Here is a 21,254-nt window from a genome sequence, read left to right on the forward strand (position 1 = left end):
AAAGCTGTCATCTGAAGAAGAGGCCAGGGAGTTTATTGTGCATACAGAACCAAGTTATATGAATGATATATGTAGTTTTTGTCAGCAGGAGATCTCCTTTCTAGACTCAAAACAACCTGCTGTAGTTTCTGTTCAGGGTTATGATGTAAGTTGTGCATAGCTTGGTAACAAAAACTCAATATGTGCATGTGATCAGCCAAGGATGAATAAAATGACCAGCTTCTATATGAAAGTTGAGGGATGAAGTCTATGACTCCTCTGATGTAATGTACTCTCAGTTCTCTTGGAAAATGGGTACTGGTTACACCATCATGAATTATTTCCCATTGCTATAATTTCTTGTCCTGCTTCTCTTTCATCTTACCCTCCCCTCCTTTCTAAAAAAAAGGTACTTTTTCATAAAGTAAGCATTGCTGTGATTTATCTCCCAATGGAAAGCGCATCTGTCTAAGAAGTTTTATCAGAAATATTGTTCAGTTCTCTTTACCACTCAACCAAAGATGATTAGTTGACAAGTGTATGAGATAAAAATTAATCTGTTTGGGTCCTGGGCTATTTGAGAAATGGAGAGATGTAGAATGAGTTTTTTTTTTTTTTTTCTTTTTTCTTCTCGATTTTAACATTAATGAGCATTTAATGTGACTATTATCTCTAAAGAGAGTAGGAACATTAATGAGATAGTAAACTGGTGTGTCAAGAATTTTCTGAAGCAGAGCAATCTTTGTAAACAACTTGACTTCGGGCAAAATAGCCAAATTGCTGTCATTTGGCAGTACATTATATATGAGCCAATGATACAAAGCATATTGTGCTCTGGGAAATTTCTGCACAGGGTAGATGCAAACGCAACCTTGACCTAGGGGACAAGGAAAGAGGTGAGGGGTGTTTGGTGGTAGGCAGATCATGCAACTGCAGCAAATTTAATGTTTCTAAGACAACATACATTCCATTTCTGCCCTATCATTTATATTGTGGAGCTGAAAAGAAGAATGTTGATTGTACCTGCCCATGGGAGATTGTACCAGCCCATAGGAGAGGAACAGATAATAGAGGAAAACCTGTGCGTAATTTTGTTGAAAGTTCTCCTCATAGCAAGGTTTTTAATCTTTCCTTGCCTCCTCCAGGCAGGAGCATATGTTTCTATTTCTGAAGTCCAAAACAGCCCTGCTTGTGAAGGTCTAAGCAGAATTATTAAAGTAAAAGGTCTCAAAAAGTCACTCTGTGTAGTTCACCAAAGAGAAAGAATTGATTTGATCAGTTTCTAAGCACTCACAGAGAGCTGTGACATTAATACTGATACTTTTCTTTAGCTGATTAAAGAGATATTGAGTTTTAATGGCTAGAACACAATTCTTTAGTTATTTACTTTATTTTTTATCTATATGCCAGATAGGACTGACTGTTGTAATAGGGGGCCATCAGCAGCACTGGATGGAGAAAAGATGGTCTAGAAGACAGACATGCCTACAGGTCAGGCCTGGATGCTAAGTCTGAGCTTACATGGATCCCAGGGAGGTGGGCAGGCTTGTGCAGCTGAGGGTCCCAGCTGAGGCAATGGCAGGCTACAGGTGCCCTTAGGGCTGTCACACATGGAGGTGCTTTGGTTTAAATTGGACATAACGCATAGGAGTAGGGCTACTTAGGTTCTGGTTGGGTGGTTCTTCCTTTTTGAGTGCCTGCTCTGATAGTGCTGAATGTATGGGGAGGAATATTCAGACTGGCTACAGCTCCCCAAGTGTCTGTTTGTCTTTCCTTTGAAACTACAACGTGGTGGATTCAGCAACATGAGTTCTTCAGGTATAGTAATATTTTTTGTTTTGTACTGAGTGTGGTACTTCCCAAAATAAACCTGTCCTGTGAACTTCCTACATGTTCTCAGGAAATGCTACCATTTTCTGTGCTCTGCAACCACTGGGCTGTAGCCATACTTCTTCACATTTGAGGTGGCTTTGGAAAAGGGGCTCTTGAGAAACTCAGATACAGAAGAGATAAGAAATTGAGGAAGGCTGTAGGCAGTTCTTTTATTATTAATTTTCTCCGGTGTATTAGCCAAGAGGGGTTAAAGCTTTTAGCACCTGGGCACGTGTACCCCATAAAGGTTTTCATGGGGCCAGAAAGCTGCTAACAATCAAGTAGGATTATTCTGTTACTTGCCCCGGGCAGTGGGGAGCCAAGCCTAGGAGAGATGTCATAGAACAACTCTGCTCTGGTAATTCCTTACCTGGCACAGAAAAGCAGCTGAAATGCAGAGGGGAGAAGCTGTGTTTGGTTGTATAAGTGGATGCTTCCAAAATTCGTCCTGAACTTTCTTCTTGCTGAATAGCTCCAATAAGGGCACTGAAGCAAAGCATATAAATTTCAGTGAACAGAATGTAGCCAAGCTGAAAAAAGTCATTCTTCTGTAAGTCGATAGTGTAATATCCAGGATTTAGCACGTGCAGATACAGTATTAAAGTTCAACAGAAATAGTTCCTGTGACCTTGAAAATGGGTTCTTCTGTAGTAAAGATACAAGCAATGCTATCTAAAATGACCTACGGAGTCAGCAGATGTATAGCAGCTGGTGAATACAGCTTTTAGCTTTATAATGTACTTGGAAGTCTAATCAATAAACCTGACTTTAGGAAATACAACCTTTTCTCCTCTCTTTGCAAAAAATATGACTTATATTCCATTTCAAACCAGTTTTAAAAGTATCTTTCCTGTTTTCTAAACCATTGGATTGTTAGGTACAAGACAATTAGTTTTCTTTTGTAATTCTAGTATTGAAAACACTCAAATACCCATAATTTCCATCATAGCTACATCTGTGCTAATAAAAACACTTCCAAGGATCCTCCTAAGGCTTGTTTTTGAAGGCTGGGCTTTTTTTTTTAATTTATTATTACTATTATTATTATTTTCCTCCATAACAGTATTTTATGAGATTTTCCTCAAAATTTCAAGTTTGTAATTATTTACCGAGGATAAAGATGCATGTCAGTGGCTAACTTTGTTAATGCTGATATAGATGAACAGAGAAGTAGGAAACTTAGGTTTGAATGAGGTCTCTGAAAGAGAGGTCTGCTGATGATTGCTTGTGTCTAGTATGTTGAAGGCTAATGAATTTCATCTTTGTTCCTCACCATGCTTTAACAGGCCATCTCAGGTATTGTGTAACTTCATAGGCATTCCTAGCCAGGAGCTACATCCAATTGCAGCCTTATGAAGGTCTTGGAAAGCTTTCAAGCCTTTCCAAAGCTTTCTATTAATGATTCTGATTGCAATCGCACTATATCACTGTAGGCATATAGTCTGTTGTGGGCTGATTACCACCTTTCCCACTGTATTAATTTCTGAAAAGACCCCAGAGGCTCTAATGGGAATCCTTGCAGAGCAAAGTGCTAGCTAGGTGAAGAAAGAAGGCAGTCCTCTCATCAGATCCATCACCTTCCTAGATCACAGAATCACACAGAATCACAGAATTTCTAGGTTGGAAGAGACCTCAAGATCATCGAGTCCAACCTCTAACCTAACACTAACAGTCCCCACTAAACCATATCCCTAAGCTCTACATCTAAACGTCTTTTGAAGACTTCCAGGGATGGTGACTCCACCACCTCCCTGGGCAGCCCGTTCCAGTGCCTCACAACCCTTTCAGTAAAGAAATTCTTCCTAACATCTAACCTAAAACTCCCCTGGCATAACTTTAGCCCATTCCCCCTCGTCCTGTCACCAGGCACGTGGGAGAACAGGCCAACCCCCACCTCTCTACAGCCTCCTTTAATGTACTTATACAGAGCAATAAGGTCACCCCTGAGCCTCCTCTTCTCTAGGCTGAACAAGCCCAGCTCCTTCAGCCGCTCCTCATAGGACTTGCTCTCCAGGGACAGAGAAATGTAGGGTTAACTCATACTTCCCTTCAGTTATTGCAGAAGGGTGACTCATGAAAGGATGAAGACAAGAAACAATATATGCAGGGCTTGGGGTGGTGGGAGTCCCTGTGTGCTGCTGCTGTTAATGATTGCTCTTCTCTTTTTTTTCTCATATACTCTTGGCAGAGTATGGCAAGCTGGGCAGCATTAGAGTCAGTGTGTCAGCTACTAATATTTTGCCTGAAGAAAACTTCCAAACAAGCTAATATAACATTTCCTTCTCTTTTGAGGTTACTTAATCATTTTAACCTTAAAAAGAAAATAGTTTTCCTTGATACAGAAGCTTCAAAGCGTGAAGTTGAAATGTTTCATGTGGCAGCCCTTAAAGAAAAGAATTTCAAAATTTTCAAGTATTTCTCCTTCTCCTTTGAAAGTGTTAAATACCGAAAGTATTCAGTGGACTGGGCCTGTATCTGTGAATTCTGTTGGTTTTCCTGGACTGTACTTTCCTGAATTTTACCTTTGGTGACCATTTCTTATTTATTAATAAGTGAACTCATGTGCAGCCAGGTCATCAGTCTCTGGCTTCTGAAAGTGATCAATCTAGTGTTTGCATCTATTTTTAAACTTAAATGAAGGTGCTTTTTGGATGCTTTCTCTCTTTGTTTTCAAATGAAGGAGATTAACATTATCATACCATTTTTTTTTTCCCCTTTATAAACCATATGGGATTTTCTGTTTATTACTAAAAACATCTGGAAAACACTTCAGAAATATTTTAATTCCCTTAACAAGGTTCATGGATTAAGCATTCCTTCTCCAAAGATCGCATATTGTGAAACAATCTCTGAGTGAGTTCACAGTATCACTCAGTTTATCTTTTGAGTGCTCATTGCTAGTCTCTTGGTGGTAACTGGGAAACAGTCATGCTGGAAGTGTCACAGTCTTGTTACTGATTCTTAAGTTTTCTGGAACAAAATCTGTACTGTTTTAAGTATGTCTGGGGTCAACAGATTTGTGCTGACTTAGCAGCCAGATATAACTGTCTCTGAGGGGACCAATTAGAATTTGTTTTCAGTCTTCTATACTAGAGTCAGATCAGTAGTAGACTTCATTATGGATCAAATAGTAAGACATTTCTTAACTACTTCGTGTGTGATTATTGCTAGTGTGTGGTTTGAAAGCTCCTAGTCAGGATGTCTGTAGATATGTAGATCAAACTGTGGTCCTAGCTTTATCACATAAGGTATTTTCTTTGGCTCAGCATTCTCACTTCAGTTTTGTGATATGAAACAACCTCTAGAGTGGCCATTTGCAGCATATAAAAGCCCTTAGTCCACAAACTATTTGAAAACTTCAGACTTCTTGGGGTTTATTTTTCTGTGGCTGTTGTCAACTGTTTTTAAATGGTAATTTTTCCTGGAGAGGACTGGATTTTCTCAGGCTTGCACTGGGGCCCTGGGAGCACTAACAGGCCTTGGGGGGGTGGGGGCTCTGACCAGCCTCCTTAGGTCACGGGATGTTGTCATAGCTGCCAACAGCTCTGGACTCCTGCTCTTTCAGGAGCAGTCATCCCTTGGGGTACCCCAGTGGCCTGTGCAGGACCCTGGCAGCACAACCCCCATCTGTACCATGCCTCTGGAGAGTAATGCCATTTTGGTGAGGCATGGTAATGATTATCCCCCTTCAGGATTTAGGGAGGGTTATGTGATGTGGCAATGTGTATTTCTATTGGTTTTCTGGATTTATTTCTGCATCGGTAAGGACTGTTTTTGTTGTTGTTGTTGTTAAAGGCTGTTGGTTCTATGCATTCAATATAAATGCAGTTGTGCACGTGGGTGTGTTGTTACCTCTCAGATGCTGAAGGCAAGATCTTGGGAGACCATTTCAGATGTCTTGTTGGAGTCTGCAGGTGTTTTGCCCTGTGGACAGGAGAAATAAGATGCACAACTCTGTAACTACTGTTCCTATTGTCAGAAAAACTGAACGTTTATGGTACCTTCTTAAAGTTGTGTAGTACAGGATTTTAAGACTTATTATATAATTCATGGACATGGATGGATCCCAGGTCTGGTAATGGAAAACAGAGACCTTCAGAATGAGGTCATTGCTTTAGAGACTCAGTTGTACAGCTAGTTATTACCAAGTGTAAGCTTTACTGCTGTGAAGGGACCTTTTTCAACACATCCAGAAATACATTCCTTCTTTGGTACTGTGTAGCTTTGTGCTAAAGCTCCAGTTAGGTTTAAAAATGTCTGTGTACTCTGTGGTACATATGAAGTAAATCTGTCTTGGGAGATAGTTGTCCCTATCACCTAATATTAGAAGGGCCATAGTTTCTGGGATCTGGAAAGCAGAAGGGGAAATGGACTTTGAATGTAGGTGGTGTTATGAGTTACAGGGAAACTCTGGCAAGTTATCCTTTAAAAGGATAACAACTCTGCATTTGGATTAGGGTTCTTGTACATGCTGAAATGTCACAGCCAAGTGGAGACCAAGTCTCATTTCATCAGGGTCTGACAAGACTGAAATACAAGCAATGGAGTTGGGTAGCTATTTCAAAATCAATAAAAATTTAAAGTGTATCTAGTGCACATGGCTAGTGCTTTTAAAAAAATTAAGGAATTATTTATACATGAAAATATTGCTGAATTATTACATACTTCTCTGTCACTAGTTCTCAGAGTTATATTTTCTGTCTTTATAAAACACTGTTTTCCAAGTAGAGATCCCAGAGTTCAGGGAGATAGTGATTTCTTTGCAGCTTAGGAGAGCAGCATCTAGTCTGAGAGGATCTAAATCTCAAGTCCATGTGAAGTGCTCTGCTAGGCTTCTGTGCTATAAGTGTAAACAGAAAATTTTAAATGAGTGCATTCTCTCTATTAAGGGGAAAAAAAGGAATGTTAGAACATAAAGATGCCTCTTACTTTCTGAAACCTACATTTGCTTTCAGTAGACATTGTTTTAACTGTTACTTATACAGCATTAAGTGCTCTAACTGTGATTACCTGTCTTACAGGACACAAGCATTCACTTAGCTTGATTGAAGTCAAACATTGTGATTTGTGCAAAACAAGTATATCATGAACCCTAGACTAACTATCTGTGGGTGAAATCTCCTTGTTTCAAAGCACTTGAGGAAGTTATTACATTAGACAGACAAAAAGTCTTTTATGTAAACTTTTGCCTTTGCTCTAAGGGTATGCTTTCTCATCAGATATACAGGATAATTTAAGAAATCCAGCCTAACTTTTTTTCTTTATCTTTAAAGGATCTTTGGCTTAATGTTGCTCAGCATAATTTTCCTGACATGCACAAATTACAGGAGTTTGGTTTTTATTATTATTTTAGTGGAGGCCTGCAGGTTACACGGCTATGTTTCAAGCAGAGAATTAAGTAACTAAATAGTTCCTTAGTTCTGAGCAGATAAGAATTTAACCAGTGAGTACATCAACAAAAATGTTGTAAATAGCTGTTGAATTCTGTAAATACTTGTATGTAGATATACTCTTATGTAAGTAAATAATATTGTTGACTGCTATAGGGATGCTTAAAAGCTTATGGGTTCCTTTTGCAGAACTAAAGCTTAAGCTGCAAGGAAATGTTCTACATGTTAATCTCTGTCTAAAACCTCTCGAAGCTGGACGTGTGAAATGAAGGTGTTGCTTTTAACTGAGCCAGGAAACCATCTTTGGAACAAAGCTAGAACCAGGATGAGAGCCTGAGTCTCACTTAGAGTCCAGGGATAGCTCTTAACATGGTAGTCCTGCCAAATCTGTTAGGCTAACTTTGCAGTATTAAGAGAACTACAAAGAGAGTCTGATGTTAAGTCTGTTGTAAATTAGGAGGAGTGGGAACATCTAAACTTCTTGGCTCCTGCTGTGGTAGCTCATAGTCTTACAGACATGGGGACCCTGAATGCTGTTGAGGCTTAATGTTTATCAGCTTTAGGAATCAAACCAACATTGGCTCTGCTGGGCATTGGATAGGTCCTTTAACAAGTAAAATATGCAGTGTGGAGCATGAGAATGAGATGTGAAGGAGTAGATATGTGACCTCAAAAATATGTTTGCTTTTGAACAGAGGAATAGGAAACATCAGCAGAAAAAGGGTACATAAATAGATCTTTATTTCCTTGACCATGTGGGCTGTGATATGGTGATAAATCTCCATTTGGTCCACAAGCTTTGAGACACTGAGGCACTTGCAGTCCTCCATTGCATGAGTATCCATCTACAGTGAATAAGTGCTGATGTCCTTTGTGCTTTATTACAAATGTGACTGTTAGGTCATGAAAAATATTGTCCTGCTTGTAATTAATTTACTACCACCCATCAGACTTGAAACTTTTATGGCACAGAGCAGTAGTTGGCCACAACACTACTGAAACTTATGGGAGTAGAGGATCTGGCCCAGTGCCCCACTGCCTGTGAATAAAAAATAATAGATTAATATTGTCAAAATCTTTCTGTGTACCACTGACTGGAAATATTTTGGCCTCTGTTAGCTATTCGTCAAATGCTTGATTTTAGCATAGTGCCATTAGTGTATATTAGGATAACAAGAAATCCATATTTTTCCGTAGTACTATTCCACATAGGGAAAATAAGATTTATTCATCAGTACTCTAGTCTTCTCTCTGTGACAGACCAGAAACTCCTGATGTAAGCAACACCTGAAATAAAAGTAATCTGCACTGTTGAAAGTGCTGATTTGTTCCACTAGGCCACGTAAAACCGTAAAACCTCTTTTTCATTTCTATACATTGTTTGTGTTTTTTTTTTTTTTTTTTTTTTTTGTCTTGCATAACTAATATTACAATTTTGCTTTCAGTAATCTCGTGATGCTCAAATTCTTACTTGCAAAGTGACTTTGCTTTATGAGCTTGTCCTCTCCAGGTCAGTGTCCCTTCTTTTTGGCAGTGGGTGTAGCTCAGTTATGAGGTCTGAACTCTGTGTTTTTTATGTGTCAAGTCAACCTCATTGCTAAATTTACTTACTGCTGGGCCAGTAAAATCACCATTCCTGCCTTCCTTGTTACTCAACAACTACTCCATTAATTATTATACTCTGGTAAAGCCTGCATGTACATCTACCTTACCTATGAAACTGCAGCTTCACTCGAATAGAGAAGCTTCCAGTAGGGTTTTTGGAAGAGAGCTAGCAAGTCTCTGCTGAAAGCACAAAGCAGCAAGGGCAAGAACAGTTTCCTCCTGCATCTGTCACCGGTGGCTGTGGTCCTCAAATAGTTACTTGTTTTTTGCTTTGCTGTCATGTTTCTCTGCATAATATGATATTTTAGGAAAGAAACTTAAATAGTGAAGATGAAGTAGCAGGTGGCAAAAATAATGGGTGAATGTTGGGGGGGGGCTAATACATGCAGAAGAGTAGGAGAAATGATTAGATGAGCTCAGAAAAAGGTGGGAGATCATGGATGACATTTTGGGATGAGAAGTGAGATAGTGAAAATACTGAAGTGTTAGTCAAAGGGATGGCTATAATTAGGTAACATTTCTTCTTGGATAGCTGGGTGAGTTTGGTAAATGAAGTACTTCTCTCCTTGAAGTACATAAACCATTTTTGCTGTAGCACTGGTTAGACAATGATTTAACCCTGAATGAGGAAGTGGTATCAGCTTTTATATTCCAAATTAGAAATGAACAAAAAGCACGACCAATAAAAACTTCTTCCCTACAGCAGATGCATATTGTCTTTCATCATCCATTGTGTGATCATATAAACAAGCCAAGTTATATAATGGGTAAACCTAGAGGGCAGAGTTTGGTCTGCACTGGGGAACACTGGCGTGTTTGTCAGCATTTGATTTTTCACTGGCTACTTTTTTAAATTATTAAATGATATTTTAATTGATTTCAAACTGAGTTTCATAGTTAATGCATGCAGCTGAGGAAAGAAAATGTACTTGTGGCCTGTAACTATAAGTGTAATACTTGCATTTTTCATTACTGTTTTTAATACTATCTGTCTTCATGAGCTAATATCTGATGCAAGACTGGAGGCTTAGTCAGACTTCTCTTGAGTACTTTGAGGTTTTTCAGTAATATAAGTTTAAAATGAATTACTTAGAAGTGGAAATAATTGAGAGAAATTTCAAAATCCATGTTGCCTGGAGGTTATTCTTACTGTTTGCTGAAACTGCAGAGTCTTGGAAAATGTAGCCTACTGTCTATCAATAACACTTTGTTAATTTGATCTAAAGACTGTAGGTTAACACAGAGGCTGGTATTTTCTATTGGAATCTGGAAAAGTTTTAAATATGTTTGGGATAAAACTAGTAGACTTATACAAGGCTTTGTGTTTTCACAGACATTCCTCTAGGCAGTGTTTTGTTGGAAGAAGGGAGGATTGATACCATCAGGACCTGGCTGAAAAATCTGATTCTTTTCTATCAGAAGGAACTAAAAGAGCATTCTTGACAAGTGTCCAGGGGAGGGGGGAAAAAAACACAAAACACACCACCTTAAATAACTATTGCGTTCTTCATTTCATTTGGAGAACACTGGAAGGCTTTCTTTTAAATTGTTTTCTTAATAACGTTAAACCAAATGTTTTTGTATTACAAGGTAATCATAAGTGTAGGTAACTATGGGAATCTGGCATGTTCTTCTTTCACTAAAACTTTTGAAAAATACTGTTTAATCCTCTGAATGTTTTACCTTTTTTTTTTTTTAGTAGTGAGCTTTTTGCCTGCTATATTGTTTAAAATATATATATTTGCATTGAATTCAAGAGAGCTGATTGGCAAAAGTGGGAAGGGGAGGTGGCTTTCTCAACTTGAAGTTATTGGCTGTGTGTTTGTTTGTTTGTTTTAAATAATTAATTTTAAAACAGTCTGAGCTGCTTCTGCTTCAGAAGCAACTTCAAATCTGTTTGCTGCTTTCCTTTAAGTGAGCTCAGCAATCCCTTTTGCTACTGACTGTTGACTCGTTAATGAAGAAATTTAACAGATAGCAAAGTTCATACCATATATGAACATGATATGAACTGTATGCTCATGTATGAACATGAATCATGTATGAATGATAATATGAACTAAAAGGTGACTTTTTGATATGACAGTTTCTGAATATCTGACTTTATAGATTCTGATTATTTGAGGTTATGAGGAAAGTCACTGATACCTTATTTACCTGATTATTGAAGAAAGGTAGCAAAGCAGGCTTTAGCACAACTTGTAGCCTGCTGTTTGGGAAGGTGCTTTTCTGAGGTTCTCATATGTTGAGCTCTGCTGTAGCTGTCTGCTTGGCATCCTGGAGTGAGGATGGAGATATATTTTCTCCTAAATGGCCAGTGATATTTTTGGGAGCATCTGACAAATTTTCCTTCTTTTTCTCTTCCAAACTCTTAGAAATTTGAAGGGTATACTGAAGGGGTCAGCAACACAGCTGTAATAGGTAGAATGTTAAAGGACAGAAGGTCTTGCCCACGTGCTCTGTATATGTGGGCAGAATTGTCTTTGTGGCTCAGTGTTGCTCAAGCTCAGCAGCCATCCCTTCAATAATCTCCCTTGCTCTTCTTTTGCTAGAGATACGGCAGTTGCTCCTCTGATATGGGAGAGGGGAAGCGACTGAAACTTAGGGATGGAAGGTGTTGCTAAGACCATCCCTCCTTCTCTTGATATAGGTGCAAAAGAAAATCCGACATCTTCGCTCACAAGGAGAGATGCCTGGACAGGGTTTACAGTCCATCAACGCCGTAAGAGCAGGGGTGATGTAAGACAAGGCGACAGCACTCAAGCCCAAAACCTGACGGATGGACTCTCTTGGAAGGAAGGGATTCTTCTTTCCAATTCCTTCAGTTTGGGGACCTGACGTGGTCCCTTCCAAACTGAGGTAGTTTCTTCTGTGTAATTTTTTCCAACAGACAATTTTCATTTGGAAATATATAACTGACAGATCTGCAGAGGTTCTGGCAAGAGATGGTTTTCTGTTGCTTATCCTGAGTAATCTGAGCTAATGTTGCTTTATTGTTGCATTTAATCTTGTTGCTTTTTATTTTTTTTATTATTTTACTTTGGATAACTTGCTAAAATCCAAACAACTTATGTTGAAGGGAGGACAATGCAGCCAGTTCAAGACCTGTCTATGCAGTAATAAATATATTCAAAGAAGAAGCTGCATATGCTATCTCTAGATATGTTTGCTCAAGAAGTCCTTGTCTGTTTGAGGTGTTACAGTGTATAAAAATACATTGGTAGACAGTTTTTACTGAGACTAAACTGTATTGGGTAACAGAATCCATTTACCTTTTGGTCTGGAAATTTAGATTTGATACTAGATGTGCTCAGGATGTGTAGCCAATTTTATGTCATGAGCCACTAGACATGCTAATACGGAGGAAATTACCTATGAACTATTTTTAACTTTCTTTCTGACATATATTTACATACATCCTTGATGGGTATGATTTTTTTCCTAAATTATCTTCTCGTAGAGTGAGCAAAAACTTTTCCTAGCTTGTTATGAAAACAGTCTGTGCTTTACATAAACCCTAAACTTAGCCTTCTCCTGGGAGTTAGTTTATTAGCAAACAAAGTGATACATCTCAAATCTCTGGGGCTTGGCTGCAGCTGGGATTCCTCTGCTGGGACTCCTACACTTAAGTTAGGAATGCATGACTAGCTCTTGAAATGTATGTGTAACTTAAGCTGCCCAAGAGAAGGCTTTAACATTTTCCAGTTCAATCTTTTTGCAAAAAAAAAAAACAACACTCATCTCTGAAGGTTCCTAGTCCAAATGTATAAATATATTCAGAGGGGGAGGGAAAAGGAGGCTTTTTTCTTCAAAACACCAGGTCCTTTGAAGGCCTCTCTTTTCTTTGGCTCTTGAGAATCCATTTCTGAAACAACCATCATTTAAAGTGACTTGCTTACCTTGCCTGGAGGTATAGGCTAGTTTTGTGTAAATGATCAAATCCTTGAGGACAATAATTACTCCACGTTGATGACCTTTAGAGAGTTAAACAAGCTCTTCTGCTTGTTAAACCACTTAAAAAAAAAAAAAAAGTGGTTATTATAATAGCCAATTTTCATATATATAATTTTATATCTAGGAAGTTTAAATAAAATGAAATATACTTACCCTGTGGTATACAATATTAAGGTTGCAGGTGAGATGAGCAAGAAAAGAATGAGATTCAAAATATTTTATCTGGGAAATCTTATGTTAAAGCAATAAAACATTAACCTTCCTTATATGCTACTTTGAGAGATCATATTTTGGCATGCTTGATGACATAGAGGATTTGAATAAAGAAATGGAAGATGAGGTCAGAGGTGTACGTGTCCCATGTTAGTGGGCCTGACTTCTAATGGACTGGAGAACGGTCAGTACTTGATGTTCAGTGAAAGAATATGAACACAAGCAGACATTAAGTGAGGCTTAATTAAGTGAGGCTCCCTCTCTCCCAATTGCTTTCAGCAATCTGTGGCTTGGGGCCTCTGACTGTGGCTGCATCCACATCTTTGCATTTCTTAGTTCTTGTAGGACATCCCAACGCATTGTCTAGAGAGAAAGCTATCCTAAAGCTAACCCAAAGGCAAATGGCAACAGGCTTGGCTTTCCTTTTTTTTTTTTTTTTTTTTTTTAAGGCTTGATACAATATTACTGGATGCTTTCATGCTTTGCTTTCTGAAGCAAGAGTAGGATTGATGTTTTCTTCAAAAAGGTGTTGCCAGACTGCAGCATCCTGACCATGAAAAATGACTGATCTGAGGGATGATATGATTTTACTCAGCTAGGCTACTATTGCAGGGTGGTTCTTGCAGCGTAATCCAAAGAAATTGGTGCTCTCAGGCCAGAGAATTTGTGCGGAAGTGCTGCTTATTGCATTTCCTAGGATACATCACCTCTACCTCTCTTTGACTTATCCATGGCAAACTCTATTTAAACCTGTTTGTAGTTCTGTCCCTCTTGATCTTCTGTTACGTACATTTTATTAAAGCTGTGCTTGTTAAGGTAAATACTGTCTGTTTAACAGGCTTGGCATTTGCAAACAATTTTCCTGACAAAAACGTAGTACTTAAGATATCTTATATACTATAAGGCAAATAGGGATGCTTGCACACTTCTCAAATTTACTATGTTACCTTTGTTAAAGGGTTTTATGGGAAGCATATTCAAACTGTTGTTGTCTGATTCCAGGTCTTTTCCCCTAGCAGGTACTAATTTTAAATGCATTAAAAAAAAAAAAAATCAATTTAAAAAAAAAAAAATTAAATGATCACCAAGGGGAATTAAGCACTTCAAATCCTTTTAAGTTTTAGTGTGCTTATATGTTGAGAGTTCTGAAGCTCAGGTGTTTATCTAGGAATTGACAAGGATGCCCAATAATGACTTTCCTGAACCAAATTTATTTTTGTGACCTTCAAGCAAGAGAAGGACAATCTAGTTTTTGAAGTCTTGAAACTGTATTGCTACCTCTTTGTTTCAAACAGCCCATCTAGTATAACAAACCCAGATGATGAATGGTTGTGTAAGTAACTTTTTGATAATCTGGGGGCGATTAATGTGGTAGAAAATCAATCAGCAAGTCAGACCCCTGGGAAAGCAGCATGAAATAGCACTACCAAGCTGCAGGATGTGTGTGCAGTACACAGAAGTAATATAAGTGAGGCCTCAGACTCTGTTTTTCTCTTTCAAGATTTCATTGGCCAGTATGACCCTGCCAAACAATATTTCTCCATTTATTGTTGTCTATCCTGTGACCTGCAGAGTCCTGAAGATCAGGTGGTGAAACATACACAGTTATTCTTGGTAGCTGTTCTGCCTACTTCCTCTGTACCTCCTCAGAGGGACAATTCCTCCTACTCTCCCACCCTGTCCCCTCACTGCTGTTAGCAGAAACCCAAGCATTGCTGAGATTTACTGCCTTCGGTCATGTTCACCCTAGCCACGTCAGTGAGCTTTAGCGTGGCACCCACTCATGATGGGGACAAGCACTGATGTTCCTCTGTCCTCTTGTAACCAGAAATCATGTCCAAGTAAGGAGGAGGTAGAAAAACACTGTCACTTTCCTGCTTTTGCAAGTGCTGCTGATTTGAGCAAGGACGATTTGATGCTTGCTGCAGAAAGTAACTATGAGTCACAAGCACAGACCTGGTGCTGCCTAATGTGCTATGGATAAAACTCATTTTCCCCTTCTAAGCTAAATGATTTTTATTGAGCTTTCAGGAAACTTAGATATTGTCATCCTATACTACATAAACATTTCAGTGAAATGCAGTTAATGTTTTTATAAGCTTATAATGTTTCATCTAAGTACCAGATTAATAAGACATTCACGTAATGATCTTTCTTGCAAGATAAGGTCAACAAATTAAAATGTCTAGACATAAGGGGTTGCTTTTTTCCATCTTTTTTTAATCAAAATTTCCCTTACCCCTGTGTGAATGTTTCAATATGTTTGGTACTAAAAGGGGAAGATGAACTTCACTGTGGTCTTCTTCCTTTTATTTTCTAATGCTCCTTACATAGGGACTCTTTTTGAGTTTCCACTAAACTATCAGCAGTTCAGTCATGACCATTTTTCTAAGCTTTCTGCATTGGAGACGGTGGCCAATGCAGTCTTTCAGGTCAAGTGGCTTATCTAATCTATTTCACCAGCATCCTTATCAGTCAGAGGTTTATTTTCACTCAGTGTTGGCTTCAGAGGCAGATATCTATACAGACAATGTCTAGGAGTTCTCCAGTTCTTAGTCTTTTTTTTTTTTTTTTTTTTTTTTTTTTTTTTTTTAATTTACTGGGATTTATTTTTAAACTCAGTAATGGCCTCAACTGTTGTGGCCTGTGTTTATGAAATTTAATTGCCACCTGACTTGAGAAGGGGGTTCTAAATAAAATATGTTTCTGTTTAAAAGGTTAATAATAAGGTGAAAGCATCAGTTCACTGAAATCCTACTTATAATTATGGACAGAATATGCTGAGGAAGCATGTATGCTGAAGTACTTTAAGCTGTCTTGGTGTAAGTGAGGCTTTCGCAAAATAGATCAAATTTTTTCTTAATGATTGCCTCTGAAGTGTTATTTTGAAAGAATAGCTACCTGCAGCTATATGCAAATCCTGTGCCCATACTGGTGAAAAAAAAATCAATTTTGATGTATTTTGTTCTATTAATGATTGAATTGTAGGTTCTTCAAAAAGGATAACTTGATCTAAGCAAACAGGAACTGCCCTTTCTCATATTGGTCTACAGCAGTGTGGTTTTGTTTTTTTTTTTTTTTTTTTTCCAGTTTACTGTGTCTTGGCTATCTGGAGAAGGATTTATCTGCTTCTGTATCCTCCTAAATCTCCTAAAGAGTAGCTATCCTTCAAAATATGATATTTCTGAATGGTGCAAAATATGGTACTCCAAGTGTATGGTTCTGTAACTTGATCCCTTGAAATATCATATATTATCTGTCACACATGTAGCATAGCAAGCACTGTATTTGCCTTTGAAGATTCTTCAGTCTCTCCTGAACTAGTGTTAACAGGCTATGGCTTGCTTGTTTCTAATGGTTTTGCAAATGCCTGTGATGCTGTGTAGTTCTTGGAGGCTCTCCTGGAGGTGTTAAATGCTAGGTTAGAACATGCCTCAGGGAATACTGAGCTTGGCTACAGCTATAGCTGTGCAACAAATATTATCCATATAAAATAATTGCACTGGGATTAACTGTCTGATCTTAAAACTCTCCCGCTCTTAAGATGCAGTGTGACTTTGTTTCCATAAGACCTTTCCCAAGTTTCTAAAAATTCAGTCTGTTCAAACTTTCCAACTTTTTTTCCCAGTGATATTAAGAAACGTGTTTTGTATAGATGGAATATTGTTCTGAAGCTATTTATGGATACAACACCTAAAAATCAATACTTGAAATAGGCTTTAAGGCATTAGTTAAGCCCATTATGTTTTAAACCAAAAAGACCGCATTCATAAAAACCTTTTAGATTTAGAATGTCATAAACCTCTATTTTCTCTTTCATCAAAGTTGCTTTGCCATCCACAGAATGCCAGGAAATTTCACCAGATTCACAGCATCAGTAGTTGCATTTTCATGTCAAACATGCTCTGTACACATTTTTGAAATACGTTTCCATCTTCTGGATTCTACATGCTTCTGGGCTACACCCACTTGCGTGTGACCTTCTGGCTGCTACGGAAAACCTCTGTATGGCTTCCACAGTGAATCAGCTAAGTTTCATTTTAGTTTTCAAATTAAAGTCTTAATAGTCCAGTCATGATGTGTGACTACATTCTGTGATACTATTTCTTATTACTAATTCTGTAGTTATGGAATGTCTGGATGAAAGATTTTAATTTCAAGGGTGTTTGCCCTTGGGAAATTCCCCAGAGGAATGCGGAACTGCTTGGTTTCTGGAAAATCAAAGAAAGAATTCTGAGAAATGGGAGTAGACAAGTTGTTCTGTTTCATAATGAGCGCAGCAGGACAGCTAAGGAGTTCATAGATGAAGAAGGAAGGGATGAGGTAATGGTTTTGCCATGTGTTGTGTAGTGGTGGGTTTTTGTTGGTCAATTTTAGCACATTTATACTTCCTGGCTTCTACTGTTACAAAAACTTGGAGACTTGGAGATATTTTTAAAACCCTCTCCATTTAATCCTCCAATTAACATTAGCAGAGGGTCATGGTGTTACTGACTTTTATTTTCTTTCTTGATTTTAAACACAGGATACCTGCTTAAGGTGGTTGCATCTTACATAGCAGGCCCATCTCAGAAGTGAGATTTGAGGAAGAATATTAAGTCCTTCAGAAGACCGTGGAGCTGGAGGATGTCATGGGGAATCCCTTCCATCTCTGTAGGATAAACTCTGTTTCTTCTGAAGCTGGAATCTTACAAGTTTCATGGTGGCTCTATACAGAAAGTGGAGCACTTGGAAAATAGCCTTTCCTTTTCTCCGATCCTCTTCCCCCTTTCTTCCTAAAGTAGCAAACCTTTTGCAGAAGAAAGGTATGACAGGTCTTCAAGAACCAAGTCTTTATATAGTGGGAGTTTCTATCAAAAAATACCAAAGATGACTTTGTACTGAAACCTTGTGATAGCTTGTCTTCCTTCAGGGAAAAGAAGGCAAAATAAAAGCATCTAGTCTCATGGATGCAGAGTACCTTGGGTGTTCTTGATTTTAGTTCCTGACTGCTCTGAATACGCTGTTTCTTCCACAGTGAAATTCTTTTGAAGTTTTTTTCCTTGGTTCTGAATCAGAGGAGCATAGCTCATCAGAATGTTTTTTTCATTAGCTGATTTGATCAATTAATCTTCTTTTTTTCAATGTAAGCCACAAAAGCTTGATGTTTTTTTTTCTTGTTTCATGTGTAGTATTATTTCTGAAGATGTTATATTGTTGTTTGTAGATTACACCATTTTGCTAAGACTGTTTGAAGAAGGTGTCTCCCTCCCCCCCTTTGAAACTTTGAACCAAAGCCTGATGTATTTGAAATTCATTGATCCTGTCTTTGTTTCTTAGTACTGGTGCTGTCAGTTGCCTTAATTATACCATGTGACCTGCTCAGTCTGTTTTGCCTGATTAGCCCCAGATATATGATTGATAACACTAGTAACAAGGTGGTGGTGGGAAAACCAGGATCTACAGATCCCAGCTTTAGCTGGAAGAACGTACTCTAGCCCATGTACTTTAGTACATGGCTCATAGCTATCAGGAGTACATTTATAGCTTTCATTTGTAAAAATTGCACTATATATCACATTGCTGTATTAAACATAAAATAAATAACTTTGGAGGCTCTCTGCTGTTGGAACACTTAACACCTTCCTCCTCTTTGTATTTCTAGAAAAATTTGTCTTTGACTTTTGACTGCAAATGCATGGATAACTTTCTATGCCTGTTAATGGAACACTATCTCTGCTTTGTTGCTCCCACGACAATGACATTTTTATATAAATGGCACATGTACTGTACATGTGACTTCTTAAACTTGCCACTTGAAGTATAAACTCTTGGTCAAAATGAAGTCTTTGACACATGCAAATTGTAGTTCGTCTTGTCTATATAACCTTTGATCATTACTGCATTACCTGAGTTTCATTCTCATAAACCAATAAAAGAGCCATGTTACTTAGCCTTGAGTAATTTTTTTGGTATTGGGAAGATTTTATAACGGGTCACTTCTTTCACCCAGGCTCACTGAACATAGTCTTGCTCTTTGATTTTTAGATTGAAATTTGAAAATAGTTGGCTATTTAAAGAGTTGAAGAGTAGTCTTTTCAGTAAATGATTGAGCATCTTCTCAGAGATATATTCCATTAAAACAGTTAAAGAATTTGTAGCTTTTGTCACTTTTATCAAAATGTTTTCCAATTGGAAATTCTACGTTGTTAGAAATGGAGTGTCCCTGTATTCTGCAACCCTGACCTTACCAATGTCACTCTTCCTGACATGTGCAATGTGTATTACAATATGTGCTCTACTGATGTTCTGGCCTTTAGGGCGATGTCTACATTAATAAACTATGCTGCTACCCTACTGACAAAGCCACTCTACTGAAAAGGGAGTATAGTTTAACTGTGTGAAAGCAAGCAGCACTTAGCCATTTGTCCTCAAGTACGCAAAACAGGATGTGTCACCTTTTCCTTACTAGTGTAGGCATAGCTTGTATTTGTTCTCTGAAAGTGGGTACACAAATTATTATTTGTGTGTAATTTTAATTTGGTGGTAGATAAAGTGCCTTATGTTGATGGCACTGAAGGTATTTCCTTTTTCTCTGTAACGTGTTGGTATTACACAGGACAGTGCCTTTCCTACCGCATATGGTCCCAGAATTCCAGTATTGCCTTTTGGACCATCTCCATACTGACTTTCCTCAGAACAGTGAGTCAAAAAAGTGTCCCAGATGAAGCTTTGATTTGGAAAGGAAAAGCAAGACTTCAAGGACTCCCACAGCAAGTTTGCTGTTTCAAAATGATTTCATGTGAAAAGGAATTGGAAATTGTTGCATTGCAGTAGAAACTCCTGAGATAACTGGCATATGGGAGGAACATCTGACTGACCTACACCCATAAAGCGGGTCAGAAGGGTTCTCTTTGTTAACTTTGAGAGCAGAATTACTCCTTCTAGAGGTTTTCCAGAGGTGGAACTGTGGCTTGGGAATAATAGCAAGAATTTTATCTGGTTTGTTTTTGCGGTGGATCAGACCACGTGATAAGTAGCTCACTTCTCAATATGACAATGTCTGGTTGTGTTTGTTTTTTTTTTTTTGATGCTAAGATCTTTTTTCATAGCACTGTGACTCCTTGGCTCAGTGGAATCATTGTAGATTCATTTTACACATTAAAAAATGACTAATAATCTAAGGGAGCCCCCTTGCTTAACTAAAGGAGAAAATATGCTCCATAATGGAAAAAAAAAGCTATCACTGCCATTGGTGTTTTGATACAGGAGCTAGTATGGTTATTAATACCTATAAAATGGATTGTATCCTCCTTGCTATCTTCCATTTGAAGTTTAATAGACTTTAATGAGATTTTCATAGTAAAATAACTTGCTGGAAGGTCAAGAAAGCCAAAAATAAAATAAAAAATAAAGCTGGGAATAAAAGTCATTTGAATGTCTGTCTTTTGCATTTATGATGATAGTACTCCAGGCTAGAAATTCCCAGGAGCCAGTTAACAGCAATAAGGAAGGGAGGATGAAGGGTTAAAGATACGTGAAAACAGCATAAAGCACAGAGGAATTACTGTCTTTTTTGCTAGTCTGATAAGTTTCCATTTGATAGGTTGACAGAGTTATAAATGCTGTACTGCCTTAAATGCTTTCAGAATGACTTATACAGAACCTTTTTATTGACTCTTAGCATGTTTTGATAATCCTTTGAACCCATGGTCATTTTTCATTGCTAAAAGAGCATCTTCCCTGAGGCTGAATTGCTGACTGGTTAAAGCTAGTAGGGCAGCAGAGCAACCCAAAAAAAACCTTCAGGCTTTGCAGGTCAGACACAAGTACTTTGATTGCTTAACACATTTTTCTTGTTTGTTTGAATTATTAAGAGAAATTGTTTATTTTTTCTAAAGTTCTTCATGTGGTAAATCTAGTGAGGTTTTTATATTGCTAAAATCATGTTAATGAAAATGTGAGGACTTTTAGTTTTGAAAGCAGAAATTTTTAAGGGACTAAGAAACACAGAGCAGCAGGCATTAAATGTAGCCACCCAGTGCAGCCACAAATTGCTCTGCAGAAGCACCCATGTTGGGTTTGTTTGCTGGGGCCAGTGTGGCATGCTTCATCTCTTGGTATCTCTGGCTTTCCAGAATATCTGAATCTGTTAGGCCCTAGTCCCTGTGCTCAGTAGGAACTGAGGTCATGTGTTGGGCTTAAGTACTGGGGCTGTGGTTGCAGAAGTCGCTGCAGTCCGTAAAGCATGCTCTGCCAAGA

General features: G+C 38.2%; 1 long non-coding RNA gene across 1 annotated transcript; it reads left to right on the forward strand.

The window, feature by feature from the left end:
* The first annotated feature begins 1,625 nt into the window (after positions 1-1,625).
* LOC106019263 (uncharacterized) lies at positions 1,626-18,945 on the forward strand. The gene is made up of 3 exons (XR_001193935.5): positions 1,626-1,797; positions 11,497-11,705; positions 17,539-18,945. It is a non-coding gene; the product is annotated as an uncharacterized lncRNA (long non-coding RNA).
* Positions 18,946-21,254: the final 2,309 nt, after the last annotated feature.

The sequence above is a fragment of the Anas platyrhynchos genome, chromosome 2 (assembly GCF_047663525.1).
Source record: "Anas platyrhynchos isolate ZD024472 breed Pekin duck chromosome 2, IASCAAS_PekinDuck_T2T, whole genome shotgun sequence".
NCBI lineage: Eukaryota > Metazoa > Chordata > Aves > Anseriformes > Anatidae > Anas > Anas platyrhynchos.